A 22,084-nucleotide genomic window follows, 5' to 3' on the forward strand; every position below is an offset into this window, starting at 1 on the left:
CATTTTCTCTGGGCGACTTAATAGATATATATATTCCTATGAAAATATATGCCGGGTTATAAATAATTTAATTATTTCTCGCTATGCGAATAAAAAATGCAGAAATTATAATTGCATTGAAAAAAATAATTACGAAAGAGTCTTATTTCAGGACATCAGTCATCTTACCACAAAGTACACTGCCTTAATGATCAGTTAAAATATTAGGGAGACCGGAAAAAGTCTGCTTAATCCATCGGGGTCCCAGACCGATATATAAATGCTTAACTGGGTTCCCTAACCAAGAAGTCCGGATTATATATATATATATATATATATATATATATATATATATAATCCGGACTTCTTGGTTAGGGAACCCAGTTAAGCATTTATATATCGGTCTGGGACCCCGATGGATTAAGCAGACTTTTTCCGGTCTCCCTAATATTTTAACTGATCATTAAGGCAGTGTACTTTGTGGTAAGATGACTGATGTCCTGAAATAAGACTCTTTCGTAATTATTTTTTTCAATGCAATTATAATTTCTTCATTTTTTATTCGCATAGCGAGAAATAATTAAATTATTTATAACCCGGCATATATTTTCATAGGAATATATATATCTATTAAGTCGCCCAGAGAAAATGTGTAATATTAATCAAAATCCGCTATATATGAATAGTTTTAATTAATATCCCATTTAGTTTAATCATTTCCTATATTTTCTTACCCTTCATTCATTCGTGAGTTCAGTATTTAAAATTTCGAAAATTCATGGTCTACAAATGACTCATGTTTGTCTGGCAATAAGTTGCCTGGTTTCCGGTCGACCTGGAGAACCAGAAAAGAAGACGATGGCAGACGCCTCGAAGTGCTTTGGATCCTTTTCGTAAGTATAAATCTGTTACTTACTATCATTTGCAGCTGTTTTTTTTATGTTTTATACGTCTTTTGTATATTATTTTCCCCTTTTTTATACGACGCGCTTGCATAGCGTCAATATTGACTAACAGCGAACGTCGAGGAAATTCTGAATACACATTTTTAATTTCTTTCCATTCATAATGATACATCTTTTTAAAAATCATCAAATATTTATTTTAATTAATTATTAAGTTTGTGGATGCTCATGGTATGACGTTCGAAACATGGATATGATTGACGCATTATTTAAAGAAGCTGATAGTAAGCGCGGGGGGGGGGGTTTCTTGTGTACGAGAATCTGAGATTTGTGTTTTGAGATACAATAACAAACGATTCTACAAAAATTAATGCAACACAAACCACTTCCTTCCTTTTATGACACTCTTTAGTTTTTGAACAATGAGTAAAATTTGGTTTAAGATTTGAACAAGACTTACAATGTCATATATTGTCAAAGACTACTTCTACAATTACATGTTCAAGAATTTAAGGTATTGCAGAGGTTTTTACTCTATTCTGAAGTTTTCAATGATGTAAACAGTTTCTGTCTATAATTTTAGATATTATAAATAAAGATATGTTATTTTGTAGTAACAATAATTTGGCTATTAATTCATGTAATTTTCTAAGGTACTACATTTGATAATTTTTAGGTATAAATATTATTTTTTAATATTATGTCATAATCTGTTTTATCAGCATATATCATAATTATATAAATAACAACTCAAATATGAATCTGAGTCTTCAAGGTCTTTAAGTGTATAATTCCTTTTCACTGCCTATAAAGCATTAAAATAAAATTTGTTATGTTCCCCAGAAACATAATTTTAGGAGGTAAATCTATTACTTAGTATTCGTATTTTAAATTTAAAATCCTGGATGAATATGAAATTTCTATTACCGTAAAAAACTGTTCTTAAAACAGTTTCTATATACCCCTTCCCCCTCATGTGTGCCAAAATTTAGTAAAGGTGAAATAATCATTTTTTTTTTGGTTAGATATTGCTTTTATTATACATAAAATATACATAACACAACTCACAAAACTGATTTAAAAAGGACCCAAATCCTGGGAGCTTAAAGGGGCTTTTGTCCTTTACCCACTGGGGCCACAAGGTGGCCCTCACTGGCTCAGACCCCATTATTAGCCTGTTGAACCCCCCTTTAAAAAATCCTGGGTCTACCAAAGATAATTTTGAAGTCTTTATATGAAATGATAAAATGTATTTATTAGCAAAAGAAAAAGGATATAAAACGGGGGTAGTGTACCACAACTACCCAATTTAAAAAAAAAAAATCAATAAAATTCTAAATAGAAGATTTAAATGTCCAAAAAGCTTCAAGATAAGTATACATACATATTTTTGTTGTATGATACATGTACTTACATGTATGATAACTCTGCTAATTGGTGTATTAATAAAATTGGGTTTACTTGTACTTACTTCTTACTTATATGCCTCTTTGGGGCACACTGTACCAATTAGTGTGTTATGAAGTACTTTTATTAGTATTTTTCATTACTACTTACTTATCACAGGCACTTGTTTCAGTAATAAATTTTTTAACCCATAGTATAGTAATAACGCAATATTATTATACTATGGGTTAATTTTTTTTTATCGAATCAAGTGCCTGTGTTACTTATACCTTTTTGGGGGGGGGGGCATATGCCACCCACAAGATTTTTCCAGGACTCAATCCTGTGCAATCCTTAAATTAAAATCATTAATAAATGAATATACATTTTGGTGGGTTCTGGTGCATCCTTGAAGCCATTTTTCACATATAAAATAAAGAAAGTCTAGCAGTGTTACTTTAAACAAATGAATTATGATCTACTCTGTTTCAAAAATGATATTTTTGAGTGTTTCTTCAGGGGGGGGGGGGGGGGGGGGGCTTGTGTCCAACATTCCCCACCATTACCACTTCTCTGTTCCTACGGCCCTCTATTCTACTGTACTGCTACCCTAAGAGGGGATAATAGTCTGCTCTTGGGATAGTCAGGTTGAACTGAATTCCAGCAACACAAAGTAAAACAAAGATAAATATTTGATGTGAAATTTTATTTACAAGGAATAAATGAGAAACATGTACTTCCAGTTGTACTCAAAATAATGGGAAAAATGTGATTTATATGATTAATGAAAATTTGAAGGAGCTTAAAATTTTATTAAAAATTACTTAGAAGATATGGATTTTAGAGAAATCCGTTGAATTTAGATCGGGTTCGAAATTCTTAATGTTCTCAATATGGCGCTTAAGTAAATGCAAAGATTTGGAGAGAACCAAAAAAAAATGGTAAGTTATTAGGAATTCATTGCTCTCATAATTTGTACCGAAGTCAATATGGAGTGGTCAGAAACGGGAAGATGGGCTAAGTTGCCAAGAACAGTGGACGTAAGAACTCACACAGCAGGGGTGTGCAATTACAAAAATTAGTTACTAGCCCGTCGGGCTAGTGGCAGTAACAAAGTTACTAGCCCGAGGTTGCCAGTCACTAGCCCATTAACTACCGAAAACAATACATGTATAAGTATAACAAAAAGGTTAAAAAAAACATTTAAGTTGAAATAAATAAAACAAATAATGGTTTGCGCTTTTTTCTCCCTATTTTTATCGACTATGATAATCAGGGACCTATATACTAGGTCCCTGCTATAATTATTATGTCACTGAAACGACTGGCGATAGCAACACACAAAACATATAGGTTAAAACGAATTAAAGATTATGATTTTACAACAAGGTTAATTCGTACATCAATTCAGTCGCCGTAAATATATGTATACTTTCGTTTTAGATTTACCAGTGTTTACTAGCCCGACGGGCTAACGCAGTATAGATTTATGATAGCCCGATCTCTAAAATTGGTAGCCCCGGGCGTCGGGCGATGGTAATTGCACACCCCTGCACACAAGACAATCGAAACAAACAAGTATGGTTAGAATAATGTCCGTCGAACTCAGTAACATGTATACATGTAACAGGAATGATGCTAAAAAAAATTTAAAAGGCATGCTCCATAAACTGATTAACTGAATGTAAAATAAATCAATTAATGCCTTGCAAATGAAGAAAAACTCGAATTCATTTAGAAAAAAAGTGTTAAATATGATATTTTCTCTAATCTGGTAACAGGGACCTATATACTAACAATATATAGGTCCCTGCTGCTAATTACAACCAAATTTTGCTATTTTTTCCAAATAGAAAAGCCCAGGCTCTTGATTTAAAGACCTAGAAAAACCCCTGTATATTAACAGTACATGTATCACCGTTGGGTGAGCGCAGATGGTGGAATATTGGATACATATTCAGTTTTAACTTTAACCCCTTTGAAATATGTTTTGGGATGTGTAAAAATGCTGTGTTCTGATTGGGCAGGAAAATATTTACGTGTATATGATGTATACTTATGGCAACTTTCAGTTATCGTTCTTGACTTCCATTTTTGGAAATCGTCCAGACCTGATAATGTGCCAAATAAATAATAAATATGTTGTCAGTAGTCAAGTAAAGAGGTGATATTTCTTTTTTATAAGCTAAATTATGTAACAATGTCATTAATTTGAAATCAATTTCACAGGTATCATATGCAATGAAGCGTAACTAACTAATCCCATCGTCTTTCTGCACGAGATAATCATGCCACATTGTGTACACAAACTGTAATTAGTATTTTTACGTGGAATCCAATTTCAGTGTGTTAAAAACTGCAGGTTTTAACTTTTTCTGTAATGATAACCTACTACATTAGAAAATGTTCGGTAATACATTACAGCCATAAAAAGTGCTTACCACATGTTTATAGCTATGTATTGGTAGGCAGGTGTATGTTCATGACCATCGGAAAGAATTTTTATTTTTCTCACTCTTGAAATTTTTTGGATTTTTCTTTGAGGCATGGTGATGAAAGTAATGGTAAAACAACCAGTTTTGGAAAAGAAATTAGCAGTATTATAACAGCTGGCTTTGCATATAACATTTAGAATTAGGGATCCCAAGGGGGGGGGGGAGTAGGATAGTTATTCAATTCGTTTCGCCAAGCTGTCGGGGAACCACACCTGGATGCCTTAGGGCTCTCGATTGTCTATAATTAGGGCCATTCAAGGGCCCCATTCCTAATTCAAAAGAGGTACCTTTCTTCCCAATTGAATGTGTTAATTTTCCCAATAGTCATTTATCCCCCAAATTAATGAAAATATGGTTGGATCTGTAATAACTACAGGGCTCGACATTAACGCTTGTCCGCTTGCCCGGTACCAGTGAAAAAAAATTACGGACAAGTTAATATTGCTGGGCACTTGTCCGATTGGACAAGTGCATTTTAATGTAAAGGAGTCTCTAAATAATAATAAGAATGACTGTGAAAGTTAATCGGTAGTTTCAAGACGGAAGCTGTACATAAAAACCGGACTTCGATCCTGATAGGGATCGCTATTAATTGAATTCACATTGTATCGGGATCGAAGTTCACTAATTGCATACTACTGAAAAGGTATGGAACTTACGAACTTAACGAAGTTTGGTTCACTTGTGGACATTTATGTTGTTATCAGGACAGAAAGCCTAGATAAAATTTCGTTTTATCTGTTTGTTGTAAATATCAATAACATGATGAATCAATAAAGCACATGTCATGTGTAATGGACTTTATTTTAGTTTTCAAGTTCACAGTATTAGATCTTTATTGAAAAATTTTCGGACAAGTGAAGTTGAAGTTCGGACAAGTAAATGTCTTGGTCACTTGTCCGAACGGACAAGTAGGAAAAAAAGTTAATGTCGAGCCCTGAACTAAACTTGCTATTCATATTCCTCTGTATTACAGAACAAAAATTTAGTTCATAACAAAGACCAGAAACCCAGTACAGTGGACTCCGGATATAACGAGATGCACGGGACTTATTCAGGACCCTACTTTCGTTTTGTGTACATGACTTGCATTTCGAATTTATACTTTTCTCTTTGTTGCCAGCTTACAACGACAGATTATGGTCCAATATTCATTATAACATGTGAAATTAATTAACACACACAATAATATTGAAATTGTCTAATTAAAAATTATTTATTTAAAAAAAAAATTGTTAAAGTACAAACCAGCAGAGCTACAGTCTCATCAGAGACTTCTGGTTTTGACACAAGTCATCAACATATTGACTTCATTTTCATACCATGATGTCATAAACATGCAGCAAAATGTGAAGATTTAAAGAGGCTGGGGGGTTGTGGCCATTTTTAGACTATATTGATCACCATTAGAAGAAGAGCTCCATATAAAGATATAGAAAATGATCAAATTTTAAAACTAAAATTTTTGAAATTTTTCTTTGCCAAATGATAGTTCACAGCTTAAGATACCATATCTAAAAAATTAAGTTAAATCTGGTGGTTATAATTTGTGGTTAATTTCAGGTTCGAAATTCACTATATACAACTCGCAAAACGTGAGTTAGAATTCCCCAATTGCGAGTTAAAAATTAAGTAACTCGCAAAAACTTGCGAGTTGATTTTTTTTGCATTGACATTGTAGCAAAATTATATAATATGACAGAACACAATGCCTTTGATTTAAATCAGTAATTTAAATAAAAGTCACACTGTAGTTGTGTTTTGTGTATTGTACAGTAGTTACTTTTTCCTTAAGTTACATGTATTTAATTTATATGAATTTAACTTTATATGAAAATTGCGAGTAGTCTTATAAAATTACGAGTTCACTTTCTTGGTACTCGCAATTATTTGCGAGTTGTAGTTTTAAGGAGTTTCTAACCCTGAATTTGTTGACCCCCAGCCTCCTTAAATGTAATATGTATGCCAAATTCTATTATGATCTGAATTGTGGTTATGTTACTCCTTGTATTAGACACAAAATCCTTTAACAAATATAACTGACCTCATTGCAAAAATGGTGAGAAAAAAGGGAAAATTAAATGAATTTTGAACGAAACAAAGAAGAAAGCAAAATGGTAGTTAATTAACAGGGAAATTCCAATCTTTCAGGTGATGAAAAGGTGACTACAAAGATATTTTTACTTATATAACTAAGCAAATATACGTTTGATCTCTTGAACTCTCAGTCTCTTGATTCAGAAATCCATGATCCCTCCAAGTCAAAATGCAGTCTTGATATGCATAATCTGTTGTTATTTACTCTCAATACCTCGAAGTGTCTATGTTTTAATGTTTACATGTTTTCAAAAACCCCAGTCACATTTCCAAGAAAGACCAATGGGTGACAGTTTTTGAGGCAAAAAAAACTTCTTCAGGCAACAGTTAGCTGTTCATCTGCCATTGTCTTGCCCGAATTTGACCTCTTTTTTTGTCAGCCTACCAATTTTGTGTCTGTTGGGCCATGTTATAATTTTCTCTGCATCGGTGGTCGATTCCTTCAATTGAAGCAGTCGTACAATAGTCTGTCGACCAACCTTCAATCATCATCCAAACGTTGGTAGACAGTTCTTAAAGTCGGTCGTCGATGGGTCAACATTATTGGAATTGGGTTTTTGTAAATGTTGGCTGATGGTGAAAATCAAACTGTGGCTTAGTGAACGATGATTGGGCGACTATTGGCCAACTTAGAATTATCTAAATTTTGAAAATTCCCAGTGTTCTTAGGAATTAATGTGACTGCTCCACGTCGCTCGATACTACTGTCGGCTGATCATGTTTTTAAGCTGATGATACGACAAAAATTTGATTTGCCTGACCATCAGCTTAAATGTGACCTAGGCATAACTCTGCACACTTACTGAACACAAACCCACAACACATGATTGCAGTCCTGCATACTTTGAGGTATTGAGAGATACCTATACTAAATGTAGAACTCTTCAGTGAGCAGTGTTTAAAGCTTCCTTTAATTCAAACAAAGGTGTGATGGGGGGGATGGGGGCTTGTGATTAATTCCAGATAGGTGAACTTGTTACGTGTCTTTGAGATCAAAGACTGTTGAAGGAGTGAACAAAATAGTAGTTTAGACTATATGAATCAGCCTTGATAGTTCAATGGTTAGAACATTTGACTAGTGAAACAGGTGTCCTTAGTTCGATTCCAACCTTTTATTTTCTTTATACATTCCTTTTCTACTACAGTAGGTTACAGATTAAAAAGAAATGTGTATTTATATTTTAAAAATGTGTTTGTTATGACTTATTTACATGTTAAGGAAAACATTTAGATTTTAGAGTGATTAATAATCTGTTAAAAGAGGTACTTTTGAGTTTGATTAAAATACCTGTAATTATGAAGCTTTTATTTCCCTACAGATGTCAACAATGAAAATGAAACAAACCAATCAGTGGATTGAATTAAAAGTTTTGGTAAAAGAAAACAGTTGCATATACATGCTAACAAGAAAGGACTTACATGAAGAAGACGTGTTGTACAACTATGAGAATGGAAGGAGGATTTGGTGTTTAATTGAGGTAATTTAAAGTGTTGATTCCTAGGGCTGTTTGTTTGATGAAATTTAACCATTAGAATATTTAGTTTTGAAGAAATTTAAAATAAAATTATGCATGCAATTCCATTCAGGTGAGTTTTGTGACCAAAAGTCATCTTTTTCCTGATATTTTATCACAAAATTTTGTAAGAATTACAGTAAAACATGCTTATAACAAAGAGCCAGGGATGGAAAATTTTGCTTCATTATAAGTGTAATTCGTTTATATATCCATTAAGTTTACAATATATTTTAAAGTCACAGGGAATAAAAATCACTTTGCTCTAAGAGTCAATTCATTATAAGTGTGTTAGCTATAAGCATGTTTTACTGCATGTAGAAAGAATGATATATAATTTCAGAATCTGGTCACCTAAAAGATTTTTTAGTTACACTGTAAAGAAATATATTCTAAAGGTGAAGGTAAAGTTGTTAATTATGTAACGCTGTACACATATCCACTTTGAGGTATCAATGGTGAAATACAATAGATTATGCACAGCGGGTCTGCATTTTAACTTTGAGGGTTTTGAGAGATTGAGAGTTAAGAGATCAAGAGAAAATTTGCTAAGTTATATAGGGAAAAAATCTGTGGATCTTTTCACAAAAAATCTTACAACATATTTTTATCTTAAGTGAAAACTTATGATAAAAATCGTTTTTACAAAAATTCTTAAGAAAGTCGTAAGTGCAAAATCTGTCATAACTTTACGAGAGCCCCAACCCTCTCTTAAGTATTTTAAAAATGATTTTATTGTAAAAATATAACCGCAAAAACCAAAATACACGTTAAATTGAACTTTGTAAAGCAACTTACAATAATATTTTATATTTTTTTCACAATCATTGTCAAAAATTTAAGTGAATTACACTACAAAATATTTACGATGTAAGTTTCGCTTATGACCTTCTTTTACGTCAGACTTTTGATTGTGACATAGATTTTAAACTTCCTTGCTTCACAAACGATTGCATTCAATATTTGTTGTCAATAATGTTTGTTATGCTGACAAATGTTAAAAACTAAGTTTTATTTTTATTTTCACCCACTTATTTAAGGATTATAAAGCATATTGAAGTTGTTGCTAGGGATGAAGTCTGTCGTAAATAAAATCTTAACTTCAATCTGCTACGAATCTGTTCTTGTCGTAAGAAATTCTTAAGTTAAAATCTTACGCAAAAACTTAAGTTTTTTTGTGAAAAGGGCTACTAGACCCAAGGCTAATATTTCAAGCAATCAAGAATGTCGAAAGATCGAAGTTTGAGCCATTTGGAGTTGCCTGTAGTAAGGAAATGTGTTGCTTAACTTTATAATATCTGAGAATTTTCATACCTGTAATGACATAATCCCCGTTATTCTGGCATTCCCCCCTCAGCCCCCTTTAGCATAGCTAGAGGAATCCAAGACACCCTTCTACTTTTAAAATGTCCCATTTCTATTTCATTTCTTATGGATAACCCTGAATACCTGGTCACCTCAATAATTATTTTAAATTTCAAGGATCATACATATATCTCTGGTCCCCTTAAAGCTGACATGAACTCTTAAATATGCGATATTTTCATCCTGGTACAACTTATTTCATTCTCGTACTCCCTTTTTCCGCCATATTTCTTTCAGATTCGCTCTCTTATTTTACCGGCTATATAAACCCTGATGACCCTGATGCCTTTGTTACACTTGAGTGATTTTCTAGCCTGGCTGTCGACATGTACACATCTCTGATAGCAAAGTCTTGGAACACGCCATGAACTGACATAAAAACATGTAGACCTGTACACATTTCTGATAAAGCAGTTTTGGAACATACCATAAATCTGAAAAACTAGGAATTTTACTGAAAACTGTAAAGAAGTATTTAAATTTTGAATAGTTTAGATGCAATGCATTAAAATCAAAATAGCACGTGCATGTTTGATTCACACATATATTTGAACAATAAACAAGAAAAGGCTACCACATGCTACCTCATTTTTCAAATAACACTGTACTATTGAGCATTATGCCTGCTACACGGTACATGTATATGCACATACTATGCAACTTATGCATTCAAGTGTAACAAATTCAGATGTACATGCATGCATGCCGAGAAAAGGCATCGAATGCTTTAAAATCTACCTGAAATACTGCTATCGGTACAGGGATGTGCACATGTCGAGAGAATAACTTCCTTTTTAATGAAATATGCATCACGGAAGAAATAAATCCATTTGTAACTCAACGGTAAACACATAGTCACTAGCACTTAAATACATGTGGTCCCTGTTGATCAGTATTTTTGGTCAGGGAAAATATCAAAGGTGAAAGTGACACTGGTATTTTGCCTGATTACACAAAATAGTCACGCAAATAAAACGTTTCAGAAATCAAAATAACTGTTTCGATATATGTATTAATAGTTCATGAATGTGGCTTCATTACATCAAATTTAATACATAAACATACATTCTTGTTACAGATCTTACATCTTTTAAAGAAAATAAAAGGAGGGGGTGGGGGTGGAATATGTATAATACATTCTTCAATATATTTTAAACAAACGTTGGAAAAAAGTCGGATTTTCCTTGATCAAATATATTTAAATACGTACAATGAACTGGCTTCAACTGTTTTAGATATAAAACTAAAACTAATATATCGTAAATTTAAGCAACACTGAACAATTTGTTTCTGTACATAGATTATTTTCAAATCGGGGCCCTTTCAGGCATCACAAATTACAAGCATGATTGATACAATTACCGACAAGAACAGACATAATTATGTGTATGTAAAATAATCTACAGTACATGTTTTGGTTTAAATTGAAGTTGAGTAAGTACATGTATTACACTATTAGTATATATTAGGGATGTCAGAGCCGGAAATAAAAATGTTGCTATCACAAACATGATTATCAAGGATTGTTTACCACTGATTGTTGTAAATGGAGAGGACGTTCAAGAATTGTTTGGTTTTGTAGATTCAAATTATAAAGCTTCAACCTGCAATTCCATAAGATCTGACGTGATGCAACTATTCATAAAGAATATTAAACAGCTGTTACAAAATTGTAAATACATGTAAACTGGGGGACAGTTATGAGTGTAATTAAATGGATATTAATATCATGCAGTCTTTTTAGCTCACCTGAGCCGAAGGCTCAAGTGAGCTTTTTCCGTTGTCTGTCGTTGTCGTAAACTTTTCACATTTTCATCTTCTTCTCTAGATCTACTGGGCCAATTTCAATCAAACTTAGCACAAAGTATCATTGGGTGAAGGGGATTCAAGTTTGTTCAAATGAAGGGCCATGCCCCCCTCCAAGGGGAGATAATTACGAAATAGCAAAAAATTAATGGCATTATTGAAAAATCTTCTTCTCAAGAACCAATGGGCCAGGAAAGATGAAACTCATGTGGAATTATTGTCAGGTAGTGTAGACTCAAATTTGTTCAAATCATGACCCCCGGGGGTAGGGTGGGGCCACAATGGACGATCAAAGTTTTACATAGGGATATAGAGGAAAAATCTTCAAAAATCTTCTTCTCAAGAACAGCAAAGCTATGATTGGTCATATTTATATGGAAGCATCCTCAGGTGGTGTAGATTCAAGTTTGTACAAATCATGACCCCCGGGGCTAGGGTGGGGCCACAATGGACGATCAAAGTTTAACGTAGGAATATATAGGAAAAATCTTCAAAAATCTTCTTCTCAAGAACAGCAAAGCAGTGATTGGTAATATTTATATGGAAGCATCCTCAGGGGGTGTAGATTCAAGTTTGTTCAAATCATGACCCCCAGGGGTAGGGTGGGGTCACAATGGACGATCAAAGTTTAACATCTATTAGGTGTATATAGGAAAAATCTTCAAAAATCTTCTTCTCAAGAACAGCAAAGCTATGATTGGTCATATTTATATGGAAGCATCCTCAGGTGATATTGGTTCAAGTTTGTTCAAATCATGACCCGGGGTAGGGTGGGGCCACAATGGAAGATTAAAGTTTTAATTAACATAAAAGTATATAGGAAAAATCTTCAAAAATCTTCTTCTCAAAAACAGCAAAGCTATGATTAGTAATATTTATTTGGAAGCATCTGTAGGTGGTGTAGATTCAAATTTGTTCAAATCATGACCCCCGGGGGTTGGGTGGGGCCACAATGGATGATCAAAGTTTTAAATAGGAGTATATAGGAAAAATATTCAAAAATCTTCTCGAGAACAGCCAACTTTTGATTGGTCATATTTATTTGGAAGCATAATCAGGTGGTGTAGATTCAAGTTTGTTCAAATCATGACCCCTGGGGGTAGGGTGGGGCCACAATGGACGATCAAAGTTTTACGTAGGAATATATAGGAAAAATCTTCAAAAATCTTCTTCTCAAGAACAGCAAAGCTATGATTGGTCATATTTACAATGGAGCATCCTCAGGTAGTGTTCAAATCATGACCCCCGGGGATAGGGTTGGGCCACAATGGACGATCAAAGTTTTACATAGGAGTATATAGGAAAAATCTTCAAAAATCTTCTTCTCGAGAACAGCAAACTTTTGATGGGTCATATTTATTTGGAAGCATCCTCAGGTGATATTGGTTCAAGTTTGTTCAAATCATGACCCCTGGGGGTAGGGTGGGGCCACAATGGGTTATCAAAGTTTTACATAGGAATACATAGGAAAAATCTGTAAAAATCTTCTACTCAAGAACAGCAAAGCCATGATTGGTCATATTTAATTGGAAGCATCCTCAGGTAATGTACATTCAAATTTGTTCAATTCATCCCCCCCCCCCCCCCAACCACTTTTATATTTAAACTTTTCAACCTTTCAAGACTGAACTGATTTCTGCTTTTTCCTAGCCATAATGCTCAGGTGAGCGATGTGGCCCCTGGGCCTCTTGTTAAGATTGTATTGATAATTTGCACAAAATCTCATAATTAAAAGTTCTCTCTGTTTTTATAAGAGGCACGCTTTAATTGTTTACCAGTCAAAGGTCACTGACACGACAGGTAGAAATGGCTTCAATTAACGGGTACAGGTAGTCTCGTTATGACAAGAAAGGACAAATGCAAGCTTTTGATATCCTGCATTTAGATAAAATGTGCAGTAAATATTATATTAATTTTGAAATCAAATGCATTGGATAAATGTAGATGTATAGTATTTATTGTACTACGTAAATGTTTACAAATCAGAAATTCGTTGTATAATGGTGATAGCGTAGGTTAAATATTGTACAACTAGTCTATAAAAGACAAATAGTGAAAATGACATGAAAAATTAATTTAAATTTCAACGAATATTCGACTATCATTCGACTAAAGCCTCCCACTATTCGACTAAGCTGTTTCGAATAAAATTGACATCCCTAGTATATATGAAAGTAACATTGGTAATTGAAATAGTTCTAACCGTGTACCCAAATGTAAAGTGAGGAGATTCTTGAAACCACTCATGTATGCTTACACGAGAGGGAGAGAGAGAGAGAGAATGTGTGTGTGTATACTTGTATGAAAATGCAAAAAAGTATTTATCCACAATCTTGCGGGTAGGGTTTCAAGTAATCCTTACAGATTCTCTTAAAATACAAGAAATTGTATAGGTATCAAATTTTATACTACCTAGGGAAAATTTTCAAACTGGATGGGCTTCCTTTACATACATATAAAACAGGCACGTAGCACTGTTTCTCAAAATGTGTATATGCGATGGGGAGCAGGGGGCAGTAAAATGATTGATAAGCCAAAAAAACAAAAACAAAACTTTCGGCACTTAAAAATTTGGAGGGGTTCAGAAAAATGCCGAAATACTTGGGGGGAAAATGAAAAAGGAAAAAAGGGATTGAAAAAAATCCGTAGTCAGGGGGAGGACAGATTCCATTCATACTATCATTTTCAGAAGAAAAATATTTGAGTATTCAATACAGTATCATTGGATGAGAGTGGGGAGAACCAGCCATTCTTTAAAAAAAAAATCCTTACAAAATTAACCATTAAAGACAGGCCTGTAGAACGCGGGGATTGGGGATGCCCCCTCCCATTTTTCCAGAGCATTTTTTTAGCTTGTCAAAGATTTTTCAGTAAAGTGTCAAATATTTCTTCCGGCTGTCCCCTTTCAAAAACAATGCTACGTGTCTGAAAGACACTCTCAAAAAAGGGAGTATCTCCCCCCCCCTCTCCCCCCCCCCCCTACTCCCCACGTGTGTGTATATTTGTTAATTGTGTTTTAGTTAGATGCTTTGATGTTGTATTCTAAATAATTTTCTCACACCAAACTACTCAGTTTAGTTTTTAGATAATTACGAAAATCTGGCTTACATGCATGAAGCTATCATTAAAGCTGACATGAATTCTTAAAAGCGCAACATTTGCATCAATGTAGGACTTGTTTCATAATAAAAAAATTATATATGAAGCCTGTAATGCAATATATAACACACAAAGAATGTTTGTATGTTTATTAGATCTAGACAATTTTCAGTTTCACTTCATGAACTGCAATCAGACTTTTTTTTAATGATTTCTTATTTTTTATCCAGTTGCGTAAATACTAATTCCCCTTCTCACTTTTGATATTTTCCCTAGCTGACCAAAATCTGATCAGCACAGACTAAGTGTATTTGAGTGCTAGGCTGTATGATGACATGACAACGTCTTTACTGTTGAGTATTTATAGAGTTTATTACTTTTCTGCGATGCATATTTCAATGAAATACAAGGTGTAAATCACTCGGCATGTGCACATCTTCGAACGGGTACATTGGTCTATTTTCCAGGTATGAATAAGTTTACAGCGTTCGACGCGTTCTCTCGGTATGCACCATTATATTTGCATATGGACATGCATATCAAATATGCTGGTTGTTTGTTCCATTCTTACAATAGATAATTGCAAATTGTTTGTACAATTTTTACTGTGAATTATTCCAAGTTAATTATGCTATATATCTGTATATTGGCATGCTTTTAAAAAACACGCACAACTATGTTTTTTTCTTCCAAACTTGCATTTATATTATTCAAAACGATACTTATAAATATCTTTATGACTGTTTTTATCTGCTGTGGTTTTGAAATGTTTTCATCAATTCATGTGTTCCCAGATACTTTACTGTCGGAGATGTGCACGCGTCGATAGCCAAACCAAAAACTCACTCAAGTGTAACGAGGGCATTGGGGTATATATTGTTACAATAAGACAAGGTATCTGAAAGAAATATGGCAGAATACGGCTAGTTGGTATGAAACAAGTCATACATTGATGCAGATGTTGCGCTTTTAAGAATTCATGTCAGCTTTAATGATAGTTTCATGCATGTAAGCTAGATTTTTGATTTACAGGATTAGTTTATTTATCAGTTTTAAGAAAAAGTGAGGAATCATTGCTTAAATGTAATTGATTAATGTTTTACATGCTTAAATATAGAATATCCAAGGTTGTACTCAAGATGTGGGGGCCAGGGAAATTCCCCATCTGTAATTACTTAATCCCCCTGTCATTCTGGCATTGCTTCCTCAAACCCCACTAGAGGAGGAATCCAAGACACCCTTCCACTTTTGAAATGTCCCCTTTCTATTTCAGTTCTTATGGACAAACCTGAATACCTGGTCACCTTAATAAAGATTTTAAAGTTCAAGAATCATGCATATATCTCTGGTCCCCTTAATGATGGGTTAATGCATGTAAGCTAGATTTTTGATTTTTAAGGATGTTTTATTCTTCAATGTTAAGGAATAGTGAGGAATCATGTTGCTTAAATGCAGAATACCCAAGGTTGTTCTCAAGATTCAGGGGCCAGGTAAATTCGCTGCCCGTAATGACATAATCCCCCAGTTATTCTTGCATTGCCTCCTCAACCCTCACTAGCAGAGGAATCCAAGACAGCCTTCCACTTTTAAAATGTCCTCTTTCTATTTCAGTTCTTATGGACAACCCTGAATACCTGGTCACCTTAATAAAGATTTTAAATTTCAAGGATCATATATATATCTCTGGTCACCTTAATAATGGGTTTTATGCTAGATTTTTGTTTGATACATTTTCATTCACCAAATTGTACCACCAATTTTTTTCCTTTTGAGTTTTGCAGATCATTGTGACATTCTAGATGAAAATTGGGTATTTCATGACCTTAATAAAGATTTTTGAGTTAAACGAGTACTTGTATGAGGGTTGTCCAGAAAGTTCTTAGACAAATGCCATAATTTTCTTGATATTGACCACTCTGCCAAATGTTTACAACATAATTTTAATATAGACCATGATTTAGTAAATATATAAAAATTAAACAATATACACTATTTCACAAAAATTATAGGTGTGAATAGATTGTATATACAAGCTGCACAGCCCAGTATGACATTAAGTTAGTTTCATGATAACGTCAAGAATATGGATTTTGAATTTTTAGCTCACCTCAACGAAGTTGGGGAGCTTATGTAATACCGTCAGTGCAGGCGTCCGCATCCCAGGTTAAAGTTTTTGGAGCAGATTTGTTTTCAAGTACAGTCAAACCTCGTTATCTCGAACTCAAAGGGACAAAGAAAATACTTTGAGATAACCAAGGATTTAAGATATTCAGGGTAAAATACTTAAGGAATAAGCAGATGGGACTTCAAAATATAACTTCGACATATCCATGGTATTTGAGATATATCCGTGTTCAAAAAACAGAAGGTCAGCTGTACTTCTATGCCCTATATTAATCAGAGATGCATGAAGGATGCTTCTAGTATGTTTCATTATACCAGTCAAGATTTCAGATGCTGCAAATTCAGCTAAAAGGAGCATTTCCAAGTAACTATAAGCCCTATATTGACCAGACTTGCATGGATAATACATATAAGGATGCACACTACCGGACTTGCTTCAATTGCTGGATCTGACCTACATTTTCCAGATGAGTGACCAGATTAAAGTTTTTTAAGCAGGTTTCATTTCCAAGTAACTATAAGCCCTAGGTTGAACAAACTTGTACAAATGATACATCTTAGGATGCACACTATACTTGACTTCCTTCAGATGCTGAATATGACCTACATTTTCCTTCCGGATGAGTGACCAGGATAAAGTTTTTGGAGCAGATTTCATTTCATAGTAACTATAAGCCTGGTGTTAACTAAACTTGCATGGATGATACATCTAAGGATGCACATTACTGGACTTGCTTCAGATGTTGGATCTGACCTACATTTTCCAGATAAGTGACCAGGTTTAAAGATTTTTAACAGGTCCATTACCAAGAAATTATAAGGGCAATCTGGACCAAACTTGCATGATGATGCATCATGGGATAAACACTCTCAAACTTGCTTCAGATGGTGGATTTGACTTACATTTTCTGGATGAGTGACTAGTTTAAATTTTTTAGGTAAGTCCATTCCCAAGTAACTGCAAGCCGTATTAGACTAAAATTGCATAAATGTTACATGTAGGGATGCAGACTACTAGATTATTAGTTTAGTGTGGGACTTTGCCTTACTTAAAGACAACATTCGTTGAGGTGAGCTCTGTTATCTCTTATTACCTATGATTATCAAGTATTTGTGGTGCACATACAATTTTTTCTTGATTTAGCCACATGCACTGCTAGTGTGTGTGTGATATTTACATATAGACCATAATGGAGTAAATTTTTAAAATTCAATAAACGATAATTTAAGAGTATCATCAGTATGCACACTTCCTGTATATAGCTGCAGAGCCCAGTCTGATGTTGCGTTTTATTTATTACACATTATTATGCTTCCTGTCAGTTTGTCTCTATATAATCAATACCCAACTATTTTCGCATAGTGTTCTAAGGAATTATATATCGTAAACATACTATGCCGAAATAGCTAGTGCGTGGCTTCTTTTTCTGAAAAAAATACAACAGCTCCCACGCCATGGATCGAACTCACGACCCCGACATCATCAGTCTGACTCGCCACCGATTACGCCACAGATGACATTGTCTAAAGCACTGTATTATAATATATATAAACTTAGTTTCAAATATTTTACACTTAAAGAAAAAAAAATAAACAAATTAATTTTCTAAAATAGTTTCGTGCAATTTTTTCCCCTTCACTCAACTAAAATTCTCTGAAACTACAAGTATCTGTACATGGATCATTCAAAATTAAAGAAAAAAGATAATGTACATGTAGCACAATGTGACGTCATGATAGGGGTGTACTAACATGAATGTAAGAGGTGATGAAACATTGGAAAGGGAGAAAATATTGTCGTTTTTATACAGCAGTCAGCATAATAATAACAATAGTGTTGTACTTTGCATGCACTATGCCTAAATAGTAGTCAGGGTTTGACACATAGTGCACTCGCCTCCGGCTCGTGCACCATGTGTCAAACCCTGACTACTATTTAGGCATAGTGCATGCAAATTACAACACTATTATATAATCATGTCATAATTTTATTTTTATCAAATAACAGTAACAGTAGTTTTCCACTTTTTGTACTGTCTTTCAAATTGTACTCTCCTTTGAAAAATCATATATACCAATTTCAAATCAATGACCTAAATATATTCTAATAATTTTTAGATGTTTGTCAATGAATAATTAGTTTGTCTCTGACATCGTTTCAACCATATTTTAGATAATACATAATTTTATGATTGGACGCTGTTCCATACGGATGGCCGACATCGCTTTTTCTGTCAATTTTTGAAACTTATTTGTTGCAGTTTTTTCTTAAGGTCAAGAATTAGTAAATGAAAGGAGCCTACAATTTCTTTAATTTGAGAAATAGATTCCTTTAATGACTATAACTTGGTCAAATAAGGTGTATTGGGGCATAACTTTTAGGTAAACAAGATTAAAAAAAAATCATATTTTAAGCTGTTATTTTCAGTGAAAAATTAAGAAAACCTGTCATGAATATGGGAGTTTTTTTCCATGTCAGACAAAGGAAATGTATCCAGATTGCCTAGTATACTGTCTCTAAGAAAACTGTAATTTGTATGTTCTTAGCCTTTGAGGTAAAAAGTTTAATTTAACATGTACCATATAGCTGAACTCAGACAATTAGTCACCAAAATATTTGTCTATTGATGACAGGAAAGTTCTTGAATTTCTCTGCCATTGACATTAGGTGTGTAACAGGAAAATGCTGCATAAGCAAGGACAGGATTTGAACCCAACCCTCTGTATCACTAATCAGGTGCTTTAGCATGTTTATTAACTGAGTGATCTGGCGATGGGGATCAAGCCTGTCTGATCGCCAAATTCCTCCCTCCTTAAATTGTATTTGCCCTTGAAGACACAACTCAAGTTCTTTTTACCCCTGGCAAGCCTTTTACCTGCAAGTCGAGGGGTGATCAATGGCACCAAATAAATATGGGATGGACCAAACCAGGATTTGAACCTAGGTCCCCTGAATCACTAGTGTAAGTTTCTTTTTAAAAGGAATAACATTTTAATACACATAGTAAATTAGAATTTCATTTTTTTCAGGAAATGGATAAAAAATTGGTATGTGTCGAGCAACTATAGCCACCTGATAGAAGGGTAAATTAGAAAGTTCAGATTACATTATGCCAACAGAGATGATAACAATGCCAACCAAGCTAAAAGTTGTCCAGGTTAGAATTATTTTTTTTCAATAAATTACAATGTATGTACATTTAATATTTTCATATCAACTTACATGTATGAAGGTTGTTATTTTTTTATATACCTGTTGTGTAGGAAAACTTTTGTATTGGAGACAAGACAAGTTAATGACTTAATGATAGACTCACTGAAGAGAGAGATGTTGGAAAAGTGGATTTTGTTAACAAAAGGAAGATAAGGTAAAATATGAGAGGAGTTGTGAGTTTTGTATGACACAGTACTATTTGTTAACCAAAAATTAATCTGAAAAATCTTGAGAAATTTAACTAAAGAAAACTTCATGAAAAGGAGCACATGCACATAAGGGGAAGCAACCTATTGAAAATTATCTTGCAGCTGTTCTCGGGTCAAAAAGTGATTTAGGATTAATAACTTGTATGCATATACATGTATATAAGGAAAATCTACATAAGAGAAGAAAGGGGGTGCATCTAGATAAACAATTTTATTTCTCTATGTTAAATAGCTGACATTGACTGTGTTCTTGATTTAAAAAAATACGTACATATGTTGGGGTAACTTCAACTGAATGTTAACATCTACTTTAGTTCATCGAAACTTGTGGACAGGATCATATGATCCTGCATGTACTATTTAAGCCTTGATTTTTTTTTTTTTAACTTAGATGCTTAATTCAGCTTTGACAACTGAGTGTGTTGAACATCATTATCAAAGATTCCATTCATTTAAGATTTTATGTTGGTTAAGAAATGTGTCATTTAGGGAGATTTGTTTTTTATACATGTGCGTAAGTTATTTTGTAATTATTTTATAGCAAAGTAAATTTTTCAATTATGATTGTTCTAAGTTTTAGAGATTAATAGAGATTTTTCTTTTCTTTTTTTTTTAACAGATCAAGGCTGCCAACCTTTGAGAGATACACTTCAAAAAGAGTGTTTAAATTCAAGACATTCAGTCACAGTACTCTGTAAATATTATAAAGTAAAAGTTATTTATTTAATTTGGAAAAGCATTTGAGAAACAGAGGATGTGAAAAAGACTTTGTCCATTTCAAGCTGTCTGTTGTCAAGTACCAGGAATATGTAGATTTTATTCAACAACTTTATTATGAATTTGAATAGCAACTTTCAATGTCTGGAAGCTTTTTTATCAGTAGGAATGTAGATGTGAAATTATATAAAAATTATTTTTTAAAAGATATTAATCAAGAAAATTTTTGTAGATTAATAACAGGTAAAATTTGTAATGAGAGATCTTTTATTGATCATTTGCAGTAGTAAGCGACAGTTGTTATAATTATACCCCCACTCTGAAGTAGGGGGGTATACTCATTTACCCTTGTGTGTCTGTCTGTAACAATTTTTTGTCGCAGTTTTCTCAGCAACTACTCATCAAAGATGCTTGAAATTTTGACACTCTCTTTGACTAGGCATGCCATATTGTGGGATTCATGAGAGTGTATATTCACATCAGAGCGGGGGTATTACTAGTGAGCATTGGCTCACATACTTCCTGTTTGCTGAAGTTTGTGTTTGACTTTCATGTCTTTAACATGATATGGCTTAAGGATATGCGCAGTATAGTTTGAACTATATTTTCTTATTCTCTCTATAATTTAAGAAATCCAGTAATTGAAAGATCTTTGTGCAATTTTATGATACCTGGTAATGCTTGCACACCTTATCTGAATCAAATTTTGAAGAAAATACCACATAAAACTTTTTTTTGGGGGGGGGGGGGATTTTTCTTTTAAAAAATGCAAGGGTTTTCATCGTTTGATATTTTTTCAAAACTCCTGATACATGTAATGTATGCTGATTTTTTTTGTCAAAGAACACCTAATGGTATCATGATTTTCAATTATATTTTCTCTGAAAATTATCAGTTGGAAGGTTCACTGTAAAGTGCATGTACATTGCATATGACCTTAAAAATACTGTGGTGGCAAAAGACAAGAATTTTTTTTTTTCAGTTTTGGTACATGTACTATATAATTATTTCGTTAACCTGTCAATTTTAGATCAAATGAATAAAGGTTAAAAACTATTATTTGACTCTTTGTTTTCGTGAGTTATCTAGAGCAGGCTCGTAGCAACAGTTTCAAGAAAAAAAAACCAAACTGACCAAAAGTGGGGGGGGGGGGACTTCCCGAAATTATCTGACA

At 33.6% G+C, this 22,084-nt stretch overlaps 1 protein-coding gene and 1 long non-coding RNA gene across 3 annotated transcripts in view; one reads left to right on the forward strand and one right to left on the reverse strand.

Moving 5' to 3' along the window:
• The window catches only part of LOC133202760 (lipopolysaccharide-induced tumor necrosis factor-alpha factor homolog), a 59,716-nt gene that overhangs the window by 30,298 nt on the left and 7,334 nt on the right, over positions 1 to 22,084 (reverse strand). The window lies entirely within an intron of this gene.
• On the forward strand, positions 8,161 to 21,674 carry LOC133202422 (uncharacterized). Its single transcript, XR_009723248.1, has 4 exons — positions 8,161 to 8,340; positions 19,801 to 19,928; positions 20,035 to 20,138; positions 20,813 to 21,674. It is a non-coding gene; the product is annotated as an uncharacterized LOC133202422 (long non-coding RNA).

Source organism: Saccostrea echinata, unplaced genomic scaffold, assembly GCF_033153115.1.
Source record: "Saccostrea echinata isolate AGI-Se365-2 ecotype Australia unplaced genomic scaffold, CSIRO_AGI_Sech_v1 ptg000047l, whole genome shotgun sequence".
NCBI classification, from domain to species: domain Eukaryota; kingdom Metazoa; phylum Mollusca; class Bivalvia; order Ostreida; family Ostreidae; genus Saccostrea; species Saccostrea echinata.